Source organism: Adelges cooleyi, unplaced genomic scaffold (genome assembly GCF_023614345.1).
Source record: "Adelges cooleyi isolate 19-005CV unplaced genomic scaffold, UGA_ACOO_1.1 ACOO_flye_CR_arks_rails_tigmint_CR_PRNA_733, whole genome shotgun sequence".
NCBI lineage: Eukaryota > Metazoa > Arthropoda > Insecta > Hemiptera > Adelgidae > Adelges > Adelges cooleyi.
Genome location: NW_026096440.1, coordinates 79,644 through 93,626, shown reverse-complemented (window position 1 = coordinate 93,626; position 13,983 = coordinate 79,644). Strand labels below are relative to the sequence as shown.

General features: G+C 36.2%; 1 pseudogene; it reads right to left on the bottom strand.

The window, feature by feature from the left end:
- Window positions 1–10,190: 10,190 nt before the first annotated feature.
- On the bottom strand, window positions 10,191–10,895 carry LOC126845289 (uncharacterized; annotated as a pseudogene).
- Between the last annotated feature and the right edge of the window lie 3,088 nt (window positions 10,896–13,983).

The window sequence follows — 13,983 nt, the reverse complement described above, 5'->3', positions numbered from 1 at the left end:
AATAAATGAAATATTGATGGTGATAATAAAAAGTAATTGAATTGGTATTATTTCTTTCGAGATATTATGTTTTGTGTTTTGTTATGCTAATTTGTTTTCATTTCGCGATTGTTTGTAGTGGATTTTTTGTTTAGCTTTTGTTCGTGTAGGAATTTTTTGCGAAATGTTTGGTGCATTTGTTTCTTTGTAAACATGTTTAAAGTATCAAGTGTATAAAAATACTGAAGTTTGGAATGATATGAGTCAGTAGAATCCCAATTAATTTTGTCTAACATTTGTGTTACGTATAATTTTGTTAGAATGTTTTTCATACCTTCATATTGTAAACCTGCATCAGATGGGATGTCGTTTTGTTCTAAAAAAATTGCGTGTTCGTCTGGAGATACAGATGTTTTTTTTCTGTAGGGTCTTTTGCGATCTGAGGCGCAAGAGGTTGTGGTGTGATTTGTTATATCATTGTTATCCTCCATAGAGTTGATTACTGTGTTGGGTATGTTGTGTTTGATGGGAACTGTGTAATATATACAATGTGTTATATATGTGTTTGGGATATGAAATTTGTGGCATCTTATAGGTATTTTTTTAAGCCTCTGCCTATTAGTGCCGCCCCTCCGACAGTACCCACCGCTGTCGCCCAGGAGCCCTCCCCCGTCTTGTCGCTGGAGGATAGGGTATCCCAGATTGAGCTCTGCCTTGCTCATGCGCCTGGATCGTCTTCGACGGCTCGATCTTCGGATGGACACACACTCTGACGTGTTGAGCCTTCGGGTACTGCCGGTGTTGTCCAACGTCCTTCCCCCCAGGACGCTGCTTATTTCTGAACTGTCCAAAAATGAGGGGAAGGACGATGTTGACGTATTTAGCGTAGTTTGCGATAATACTATAATTACAATTTTTTAAAACAAAAAACCATAATCACTGGGCACGCTCTGTATACGTGACACGGATTTGCGCGCCGCCGCCGCCGATTCCGGGACCGGTCGGCCGTTGCTTCGCGCCGCGTTCGGCGTTGTAATTTGACACCGCCCGGCGACTATCGATTCAGCGCTATTTTCGAAAGCTTATGAAAATTAACGTCTTCGACTTACAACTTTCTGGGTTGGTCGACCGTCTTCGTGGTGTTGTAACGAATCCGTACAGCTTTGGTTTGGGGCTCTACCGCCACTGGGGCCGAGCAAATACCTCTATTGGCCGTGTTCAACACACAGTTGTTTTTATACGGCAAATATAATATAAACACAATAAAATGTACAACTTTAAGTTGTCACTGTCGCTTTAATAATCCACCGATATTTACACTTAACCCCGCGTTCTGTCGGTGATCGCGAGACGATTTTTTTAAGCCGTCGCGAGCATTATTCGGCCAGAAAAAATTGTCCGAAACGGGTCACTGCTTAGCACACGCTGGCCGGCACTGGCATAACTAGTAAGACACAATTTTCCCAAACTAAAAGTCGTCACTACCGCTTCAAAATAACGCGATCATTTAACGAAACCCCGCGTTGTATTACCGAAGTTGAAACGAATATTTTGACACGTCGCACACAAAAAACGGTCGTCAAAAGCTCGCACAAGAAAACTCAATGACGCGGAGCGGTCGGACACACGGGTGTAATCGACGACTGCTACAACGCGACTCTCAATAGACGTACTTGGATTTATTAAAACTTCTGAAAAATGAGTAGCATCAAGAAAACATTTTAAGGTTGAGTGTTAAGTAAATGTTTCAACCACATGTCTCAAGTTATTAACATTTTTTAACACTAGACTACCTAACACTTGAGAGTTGACTTCACTTTGAGATTTCGAAAACGCTACACCAAAATTTGCAAAATGCACCATCTTGTATTGCTGAATACGACAACCATGGAAATCTCATTAACCATGCATACTGAAATGTCCATGGGGTCTGGACCCCCCTCCCCCCCAAACGCTGATTAATGTTTTATTTGAAATAAAGTATATATTTATTATAATAAAATAACATGTTGAAATATAATTTTCGATATTTTTAAATTTCTTCAATTATCATATTTATTCTTGTGTAGGCAAACGGAAGAGTACCTACTCCTGCTCCTGTCGAAAGCTTGTATGTTTATTAGCCATATCGCATAAAATTGCTGATATGTTCGATTATTGACGATTTCTGTATTTCCAGTAATCGATTATGTTGCGATAGTTAATATATACGTATTTTTCCATTTAACAGTTCTTTTAGAAGGGACGACTATATCACTATTTTATACTGAAATACTAATATTGACAATTGACTGACGCGGACATACGGGAGAGTTCTGCACGGTCCGTGTTTTTTTTTGACCGGACTATTAAAACCAAACTAAGACTGAAATCAGACCGGATCAATAAATATAATTATGAGACCGAACTAGACCAGACCGTTTTTTTTTGTCAAAAAGACCGAAGACCGGACCACAGGAAAATTTATTTTTTAGGACTGAATGGGACTGAAACTAAATTTAATTGGATCGGATCGAAGCGAATCGATTTGGACCAGTTCGGACTCCGGACTGAACTGGACCGTAATGATATTTACTTTGAAAAAAATTTAAAATTAAAGAAATATAATTTATTAAACAATTGTTAAAAAAAACATACTATTATTCGATGAGTAGTCATAATCTCTGTTTTCCATTTTAATACCCCTTTGTAACAACTAACAAGGTATCATATATAATGATAGTGATAATAAAAGTGCAGAGAGACAAACTAATAAATATATGAAACTTACAATAAGAGTTATCAAAACGGACTAAGTTGAAGTATGAACTAATAATCAAAAAAATAACAATTCAAATTATATCAACTGAGGAGTGAGTTTCGGATATATCCACGTCGAATGTTTTGTGCCGACGTTTCGGACTCTTTGAAGAGTCCATCTTCAGGGCAATAGTGGTCTCGACTATTCACATGCCGTGGCCATGGTCACGGATGCTGTTTAATGGACTTTTCTATGGCCTGTGCGATTTCTGTAAAGAGACCAGTGATCTCTTGCTTGATTACACAGCTCTGTAACTGCTCTACTCGCTTGGAGTTGTCTAGTACATCCTCACCAGGTTTTTGTTTTTGTGGCATATAGCTCCAGGTATAGGTGGGGTGTAGTCCGCTGCTGCTCTAGATTTGTTTTAAGTGTGTCGTGCAACTCACTGCATGATTGTAATTCTCTGTATTTAGTGACTTGACGGGCTTTCCCGTTCAATCTCGTCAAGATTGTCTTCAGCAATGGAGGTTTGGTCAGTGGTACTACACGGAATACGACAAACTCGCATTTTTCTAAAGATATATCTAGATGTTCTGTGTTGTTAACTATCAAATGAATCTGGAAGGAGTCTAACTGCTTCTTGGAGACTAATGTGATGCTCCGTAATTCGTCTGTTATGATATTCTGTGTTTCTTCTAAAACAATTATGTATTGATTCATCTACCAGTCGTTAACAAGTGAAATTTCTACTCGAAAGTAGGATGTTCTGGTTGATATTCTTGTTGCTCTAGTTGATGTTCTGGGTGTTCTGGTCTTAAAATACACAGCGACTCGCTTAAAATTTCGTTAGTTAAATCCAATAGATTGCTAGTGCTACCTATGAAACGTATGGACGTGTATAAAATATCCTTATTTACTGCAGAAGTGATTTCTCTAGGCGAGCTATGACTACGGCGACTAGATTCGCCTCTTGGCCTGAGTTTCCGGGTAGCAGAAAGGAAAGGTTGTGTAGCTAAACTAGATGGAGGAATATACTCAGGGTCACCAGAATTATTGGATGGAGTACTTGGACTAGACTTATCAATCATTTAAATTATTCCCCCAAAAAGAAAAATAGACTAACTACTGACTACAAGTATAATAGCGACGTGCAAATTAAAATTAAAATCTAATATTAAAAAAAAAAAAACGGGGGGCAACAGTGCAACCAATCTTTGTGTCCACCATCGATAACATTCGGTGGAAAGTTCAAACCTCGATTGGGGCAAACACGGCCATCATGCATTAAAGAACACAATTATTACGAAGAAGCAGCTTATATAGCCATAGTTAATCTTAGGACTATACTCTATTTTTTTGGTACACCGGTCAGGTTTGGTTATCTATGGCAAAGCACAAGGCTCAAAGTAATATGTGTTCAGTAGATTTTAGTGCGCTTGTCGAATACTCAAGTATTTTTTCGGCTTTAATTACACTGTAAATTTGTTTGAGTTATACAAAAGAAAATAATGAAAAATATAGCTGACGTTTCATTTATCAAGCGTTTATATTTCACTATTAGGTTTGAATCCAAGTTCTAGAGTTGTCAGTCAGTAAAACCATTTTAGTTTTTACCATCATAGTAATATGCTTTGAATCGATTTTCGTTTTTATATAAATACGACAATTGTACAAAACAAATTTCTAATATTTTCAAGGAGTACTGATTGTTAATATAAAATGTATTTCTTCGGATCATCTTTGGATTTTAATAAATTTTATTTTATTATAGAGAGTTAGAGGTTAGGTTAGGCAAAACGTATCGCAGCAACATTTAAAAAAACAAAAAGTATACATTTTAAGTTTTTACAAAATATATTAACACAAGTACATAATATACAACATTATGGCAAAAAACAATAATAAACACAATATACAATTTACACAAACACTTTTACAATTTTCAAAGTTACATAGTTATAAAGATACAAAACAAATTACAAACATCACAAAACACAAATAGTTATACAATTTCAAGTTCGAGTTCAAGTGGGAATCATTGACGGCGTTTTGCAACGGGGGATCCGAAACAAAACACACAAATAATTATTCAGTTACAAAATATTATACAACAATAGAGGAGAAACATATACAATAATATACGAAGCAAAGAAATACAGGTGTAATAGTTCGAGTTGGGAATCATCCACGGCGTTTTCCAACGGGGATTCGCAACTGGCAAGCTACAAAAACGTACAACAACAACTACAAACGCTGTTCTTTCTCCTTTCACAGTCTTTATAAAGGTGACCAGCTTTTCTACAGTAGTGACACCTTAACAATATAATAGTCGCAATTTTAATAAATCGCGTGTACAAATTTGTGAATTTCTTTTTACTTTTCTTCTTCCTGCAGTTTTGTATGTAGTGGTCACCACCACATCTAAAACATTTTATTGTTTTTTGGGGTGGGGAGCCTCCCCATAATGATAATGTACAGTCGTCTAAAATAAAATGAAACGGTTTTATGGTTGTATAGAAAAAAATGTTAACCCTTCAATGCGCCGTGTTGCTTCTATGCAACAATTTTAAAAACCATTAATACCATGTATATTATATTATTAACTGAAACTGAACACAAAGATTCTAACCGGAGAATAGCGGGTGTGTTCTGCCGAAGCAATAAAAGTTCCTTAACAGCGGCAATGAACTTATTGACATCTAATGGAATCTTGTCAAGGCGCTTGGAATATTAAATTCGTTCTATAAATTCCAAAAACCGGTAAATTAACTGAATTAATACAAAAATAATTGAAATAAACCTGCTATGATGAGTGCAGCCGCAGACCCTTGGCCAGATCGTCTAACCTTGTGGTTGGCTGGGTGGTAGTCCATGACATTAGTTAACATTGCAGGTCCATTGAGCAATTTATGGCCGGTGAATTGACAAAAACAATTGAAAATATCAATGGCCGATATAAAACTGCTGATTGGACAATGCTCTTCAGCTTTTATCTGTGTGGGCATGAACAGAAAAATATTTATGTAAAAAGGTTGTAGCTAAATGCAGCTGTATTTTCACAATATTTAAAGACGATACTGAAATATAGATTTAATATCGTTATTAGATTCCATTAGGTTGGACATTTTAAGACCGTGTTTTGCATAATAAAAAAAATGTCTACCCTTTATATTTTTCAATTCAATATGACGTGCAAATTCAACTCATTGTTCACTATACCCTGTGAAGGACATGTCACATTTGGCACTTGTCGGAAGACTATTCGTCGTTTTAGTTTTTCCCTCCAATGCACTTAACGCAAGAAAAACGATGGATGTTACGAACCATTCCCTAGAAATCAAAACCAATTTGAGATATTAAAATCAATACTATTAAAGGTCTATTCCCACTAGCCCGGGACGTGTCAGGGCCGGGTCCGTGCCGGAATCTGTCCGGGTGCAAAAAAACAATTATCTATTGAGTTTTAAATATGACCGTTCTCACTAATCCGGACCGGGCATCCGTGCCAGATCCGGGTCGAAAAAATATCGTTGGCCACGATTCTCTTTCCGGGTTCCCAGACGTGTTCAGCTTGGAACGGACAAGTCAAATAAGCAAAACATATTATAATTATTTACCATATAATTAATTACCATACTTTTACAACTTAAAGTAAAACTAAAAATTCAAAGTCCATCAATTTCATTAATATATTTGCATCAGAAGCCAAAGAAATATCATTAAATTTGTTTGGTATTTCCTCTAATGCATCAACTATATATGGAAAAAGTTAATGAAATCATTGATTGCTGTATATTTTTCAACCCGTCGTGTAACACATAATTTCTTGAATGATTTTGCAAAGGTCGCTGTTAGCAATAGCTTCCAAAAGAACATTGTTTCATTTAGGTGAATTATAATAAACTATGAATTCACTGTCTTTAAGTGAATTATATCGCCAAGCTTTGGTAGAGACATTTTCTCTCTTTGAATTCACCGACCGAGTGCCCTATTGTAGTACGAATTTTTGAGATCTTTTTCTTGTATTCATGGTGACGACTTTGTGCAATCTTGATGGAATCATTGAAACTATGTGACTGCGATAGTTTGGTCTTCAAACAATGTAAATAGTCATACATGTTAATTCGAGTAGCAACAACACCCGATGTCACACCCTTAAGTTTTTTAATATCTTTTAATCTCTTGGCGGGACAGCTGATGGTGTTGGTGCTGGTGCTAGGGCCTGATGGCACTAGTGCTTCATCGGTGAACGTACCCGGAACCTTTTTTCGCACGTCTGTGTAACACGGATGGTCTTTTGGATATTTAGACGTGTCGAAAAACTAAAGCAGGTGTTCTTTAAGATCTTGATGAAAATTCAAGTTTTAACTGCGTAGATGAAGCTATCAGTATCCTATAAATTAAAGAAAGCCCCCGTACATCGATGTGATCTGAATGATTTTGTTGTGAATAACATTGGCTATATTATTAGTATGAATAGGAAAAACTCTTGTACATGTATTTCGATCTAAACAGTGATCATTATGAAAAATGTGAAGTGTTCTGAGTGTTTGATAGGATATGTCAAATGTTTTAAAAGAATTTTGTATTCTGACATGATTGTGAAAGTAATGGTAAAATAAATGTTTGATAGCATGTGATCGTATTATTAAATCATCTGGTAAGTTTTGTATATCCACATCATCATCCCATATACCTGAAGTGATTGATAAGATTTTGACAATAAAAATATTAGCATAGTGCATGTATGATAATGTTAAGGCGAAAACCTCAATTAATTTATAAAGCTTGGAGTAATGACCAAGGTTGTGTTGAGACCATACATGAGTGGCAAAGAAAAGAAAGAATTCTGTTTTGCTACAGATAGTTAGGACTTGTGAAATAGAAAAACCTTGATCTGTGCCTTGTTTTATTGCATCGGTGAGAATGATGGTTAGATGTTTTGGATGAAAAATTTTGTTTTGTGTGTCAAAAAAAAAGTATAAGTTATCATTATGATCTTTGAAATGATTAATTGGGTTATGTAGGATGGATATGGAATAAGGGTGTTGATATATTAAATGTTGTTTGTCGTCTGATTTTAGTATGTTAATGTATTCTCTATTGTATAAGATACGCTCATAGTTTCTGTTATGAAAAAAATGTAGTGTGATGGGAGCCAATTTTATTTGTGGACTTGTTGAAGGTATTTTGTTGGTGCAATCAGTTATAATGAAAGGATCTCCTGATAGTCAAAAGTAATATTTCTCACCATATCCTCGCTTTTGCGGTCGATGTAAGTTGTGTAATTTGTATTCAAAAGAAAGCTTATGCATCTTGTGTTCTAAAATAAATGTTAGATTGATATGATAGGTGTATTTGTGTGTTGAGTATAGATATGTCCATTTGCTAATGTATTAGTTAATAAATGAAATATTGATGGTGATAATAAAAAGTAATTGAATTGGTATTATTTCTTTCGAGATATTATGTTTTGTGTTTTGTTATGCTAATTTGTTTTCATTTCGCGATTGTTTGTAGTGGATTTTTTGTTTAGCTTTTGTTCGTGTAGGAATTTTTTGCGAAATGTTTGGTGCATTTGTTTCTTTGTAAACATGTTTAAAGTATCAAGTGTATAAAAATACTGAAGTTTGGAATGATATGAGTCAGTAGAATCCCAATTAATTTTGTCTAACATTTGTGTTACGTATAATTTTGTTAGAATGTTTTTCATACCTTCATATTGTAAACCTGCATCAGATGGGATGTCGTTTTGTTCTAAAAAAATTGCGTGTTCGTCTGGAGATACAGATGTTTTTTTTCTGTATGGCCTTTTGCGATCTGAGGCGCAAGAAGTTGTGGTGTGATTTGTTATATCATTGTGTTTTTCCATGGAGTTGGTTACTGTGTCGGACATATTGTGTTTGATGGGAACTGTGTAATATATATAATGTGTTATATATGTGTGAAAAAAATTTCTGTGTTGAAAAGTTAATGTTTGGATTATGTAAGTTTAAGGTTGTGATAATGTGGTTGTTGTAATATTGTTTGTCATTTTGAGTAAAAGGGGTGTTTTTTTTTTTTTTTATGGAATTGTGAAATTATTGATGAATTAAATGTTTATGGTAGGTTGTTTATATGTTGTTGAATTTGATTAAGTCCGGTTTTGGAGATTAAGTATTTAAAAAGGCAGGATATATTCATGGCATCGTAGATAGGGTTGTGTGCCTGTAATTTAGAATGTGTGTCTTTGCATATTAAACTATGAGCTTCGGTTAGGTTGAGTAAATTGCCATTTTTTATGAAAATGCCTAATAAAGTTGAACAGATGGGTTTTTTTTGTTTTTGAAATCATAGAGTGATATGTAACAAGTAGTGTCGTTAAGTCTAGATGCTACCAGGTTTAGGTATGTAATGTTGATTTTCATTTTCTTAAAAAGTCTATGGTCATTGTGTTCATGAAAAAATATTGCTAATGGTTGTTGGTCGTGTGAGAAGTACTGGTTTATGAAGTTTGAATTTAGGGTGTTGTAGTCGGTAGTTGTGGCTATGTCGATCTCTCCGCATCGAAGCTTAAATAAAACAATCTTATACATAAATTAACTTAAAATAAAAAAAAAAATTGATAGTATAATCTAAATAATTAAAAACAATAACAATATATATATATATATATGTATATTGTCCGATTTGATACCTTTCCTCCTCAGTCAGTTCCTTTTCCTTTTTCTCCTGGGTTTCCTTCTTCTTTCCATCCGGTGGTTTCTTTTCACCCTGGTTTGTATGGTCTGTCGGGTCACTTTCTTTTTTGACAGACTCATTTAAAAAAACAGGTTTTCCCATGCTTGTGGGACTTTACCGAATTTACCTTCCGAACTATTTTCCCATATAGTTCTGAAAATCACTTCTTCTTTCCTTCCCAGCTTTGCTCTCATGCTGTCAAGCTCCCCGACCATTACTCGTCCAATACCTCCAGTCAGTCTAGGACACCACATGTTATGTGGCATCACTATGACCACATTGCTCCAATCTTTCAGATGTGACTCTGCGACCCACTTTGTGAGTTTGCCGCAGTCTTCCTTGGTATTTGCTTGGAAAATGTCAGCATCTGAAAGTTTGTAGATATGCCTGTACTCTCTATATATACATATATATATATATATATATATATATATATATTATATATTATTATTATTATAATATATAATATACATTATTAATTAAAAATAAATTATCACAAACAACTTGTTGCACCCTGCAGTGTTATAGCATTCATAGTATATTAAAAAATAAATTAATGTATTAAAAAAAAAATTACTTTGTTTCATCCTGACTATTAAATACCCATTTTACACCAGTTTCTCGCTCTATTTGAATTCTAAGCAACTCAGTTTTCATCTCTTTCTGCTTTAACTTCTCTTCCTCTTGCTTTTTTTTCAGTTGTAATATATCTATTTGTAATTTATGCTCTTCCCTAGCATCCACATTCGCATTAAGGACGTCCTCGTTTCCTAGTTGGAGTCAATACTGAACGATTTAACTTTATAAGTAATTCAGCTAAATTATGTTTAAAAGATAACAAATCTAAAGTATTCTTTTTTGGTAAATTAATAGTTTCACAATCAGTTATATATTGTAGCCATGAATTAGTAGTTGCCATATCAAAAGCATGAAAAAGTAACCTTAATGGCCATTTACGAGATTTAATAAATATTCGATAATAACTTAGAAGTTAGTCATGGAGGTCTACTCCCCCCATAGAGTTGTTATAAAGTTGAACTATTTCAGGTCTACTTATTTTAATATATGTTTTTACTTTTTTATCAAACCGCTTGACAGACATTGTTATTCTGTAATGTTCCAAACAGCCGATTAACAAATGAATACCTACAAATACTTTTATTTCAGAAAGAGAGGTGTCTTTAAAGTTGGAAAAATTATTTTGTTTTGCATAAATATTTGTGTGTTTAGCTATTCTTTCAAATTCTTCTTTAGGAAAATAATTCATAAAATAATCCAAAGGGCTAAGAGTTTTAAAAGTTGTAGTTAATTCAGGGATCTGCTGTTGGAGATCAATTTTATTACATTTCAAAGGTTTCGTATCCCACTTAATTTCATTTTTATTGAGAAAAGGCAAATTTACTATTGGTGATATAGTATGTTGTGGACTTGGTAATTGTGACCAGATAAAGGTCATAAATCCGAGTCACGGCCGTCACCAAGCAATTCCAAAATTTTACGACCACGGATTTGTTTTCATTACATTATACATAAAAATACCTAAATATTTTCAAATTACATTAATAAAAAAAAAAAAAATAAGTAACAAATAAAATGTATAAAATACTTACGTAAAAAAATTAATATAAAATTTATGCCGTATAGTAACGACCGTAGATCATATGCAGACCAAAACGAAATTATTTTAAATTTTTAAAAAAATCAGTGATCACGGTCAAATTAGTTGATAAGAAATTCATGACGTCTAATTGTTATTGTAATGACATACTATTGATGGCACAATTAAATGGTAACGGTAAATGATAATAAAAATATTATATCATAATATCCTTACAATATCAGTTTAGACGCAAAAAAAAAATAGGGGATTTTTAGTGTTTGTATTTTTTTGATAATAGAAGAAAATGTGAAAAAAAAAACAGCAAATATTTTTGTTGTCAAAAATCTTTCATTATTATTTGATATTTTGTCCGTACTGTTGTGTTCTTATCATTTTTAACATATTCTACACATGTTTTTACGTAAATATAAATATATTTAACAAAGACATGATTTGAATTGAATTTTATAACGGCTTTTATTTTGTTATGCCATCAGAATGGCACCAGGGTCTGAAAGGGTTTCAGACCCTGTATGTTATCAAAAGTACATTCAAATTTTAAAAAACCAACATCAGGTCATCAGGATGGATTGATAACGAATGATAACTCGTTGACGGTGATGGCGCTGCTGTTCTACTCTGAGTCCTCCGTGTGCCCATTAGATTCACCCCGAACCTGAAGAGGTCTACGGACGACAAGTTTTTGCCCATGACGTCCGCATACCCTACGCCGCTGGGGATGGGGCCGATCCCAGTGGCCTCCGTCTTTGGCGGTTTCCTTTTAAAGTGTAAACACTTTCGCTCGGTTTACTATCCTTGCGGACCTACCTGCGACCACTCTGGTTTGGGTTGCGCAGCTGGTTGTGCTGCCTTCTTCTTCGGAGACTGCTCTCTTTTCTGCCGCTGCTGCTCTCTACTTTCCCCTAACAGAGGGAAGACCGACCTGTTCTGTATGTCCACCTTCTTCGGCTTCGACTTTTTGCTTTCGCTGCCCGGGAAAGTGGGCCCTTTCCCTTCTGAAATGGGCTCCGTCACCTTTTTCGCGGGCTGGTGTTAGTTGCCTCCCATGTCTTTTTGGGAGGAACTCCACTCCCTGGTGTTGCAGTAATGTCGATGGACATTGAGGTGTGTCCACCTGTGTACGTCTGCTTTACACGCACACGATCAGTAGTTTCGGTGGCATTAATGCCACCGCCTGGGGCCTGACTCGACACCCCTACCGGTGGGTCACAATTGCTTGGTGGCGAAGCCGGAGAGCTCGCGCTATGACTCTCTGACAACGGCGACTTGGCTTCCGAGGACCCTGTCGCAGTAACAGAATGCTCTTCTCTTTGTGCGTTCGTGTTTTCCTCGTTTTTGTTGTTGTTGTTGTTGTTGGAAGCCATGCAGCTGTGGTGGGTCCAACGTCTTCACCACAAGAGTCCTGTTTCCAGTCGTTATATCTACTATTTCTGAGTTTTTACCAATTTCGTGTCCATCTCCAATTTTCCTTGTTCCATTTGCATGTCGTTTACCAGTGCCTGTCATCTTATCCAGACAATATTCATACACGCCGGGCGAATATATCGTCCCGCGGTTGTGAATAATCCTCGATATGAAGTCAAGACACCTTGCCATCTTCGAATCCCGAGTCATTTGGGACTGTGGGTACCACGTTGTCCACACGCCCTCTTCCTCCTCCTCCTCACATCTTTAATTAACGTTAAAATAAAATATACGCCGGGTTTTAAATATCACGGATGAATATATTCTGCTTACATAAACAATAACAATATATATTATTATATCACATATGGCCGTGAGTTGATCCAAAACGGAAATGACCGGTTGGGCGGCGGCGGCTGTCTCTTCAGTGCGTCGAGCGCAGACTGTCGGACGAGTTGAAGGGATAGCGGGTGCGGGCGCCATCCGTTGGTGGCGAGTGTGATTAGTACTCGGCCACCACCGGAGTCGCGATGCGACCGCGTCAATCTGGCGATGCGTCACCGTCTCGTTCAGTCTTGTGAACGAGGGGTACCGCAGTTTCGCCTCCTGCCTTACCGCTTTTTTGAGAGGGCGTCGGTGGGCCACTCTGGTCCTCTCTCTTGCGGTCGCTTTTGTCGCCGGTAGCTTGAAGTGCCCTGTCTAACACCTTTTTCCCGCCAACCACGGTTGACACGGTAGCCGCTGTTGTGCCGCCGGCGTTACTCACGATATTGCTTTCTCTGCTAACGCCCACTGGTTTGTCTTCCAACTTGGGATAACCCCGCCGCCGTTATTGATAACCGTCCCGTTGACTTTGGGACCGAACAACGAGATAATCAAGGAGAAGATTTTGCTGGAACTCCCCTCAAATAGTCCAATCCCTCCGGCGGCCGCGGTGTCTCCCGTGTTTCATGAAGTCAATGACCTCGACAATATCCGTTATGTGTGATATTGATGTGCCGTAATAACCGGTATTTTTGAACATCCAAATAAGAACGTTTTCTTTTATAGCATGTTTAAGACACTCGCATTTAAACGTTATCCTATGATAAGCTGTTCTCGCTATAATTCAATACAGTCTACCAGTGTTTTTATAATGAATCAATTACGCCTGTCAGAAATAACCATATTAGAAATAAGTGTATTAGTATATGTTGTTAGTGTGTATATCTAAAATAATATATAACTTTTGTGTTAGGTTGATATATATATTTTTATACACAGTATTATACGCCATTGTATTGAGAAACCGTAGGTCCTACTTTATTTATATATATATACATGTTTAGATTGTTGGTTTGTACCCAACTGATGGTTTTGTCATTTAAATCTGCATTACATATAACTACATCTGTATCTATATATACGAATTTATTCAGTTAGTACATGAGCTGGGTGATTTTTGTAAAATTTCTCGCATTCTCTGATAATGGATGACTGATCACCGTGAGAAAATGTATATTTCTCAACTGGATCTAGG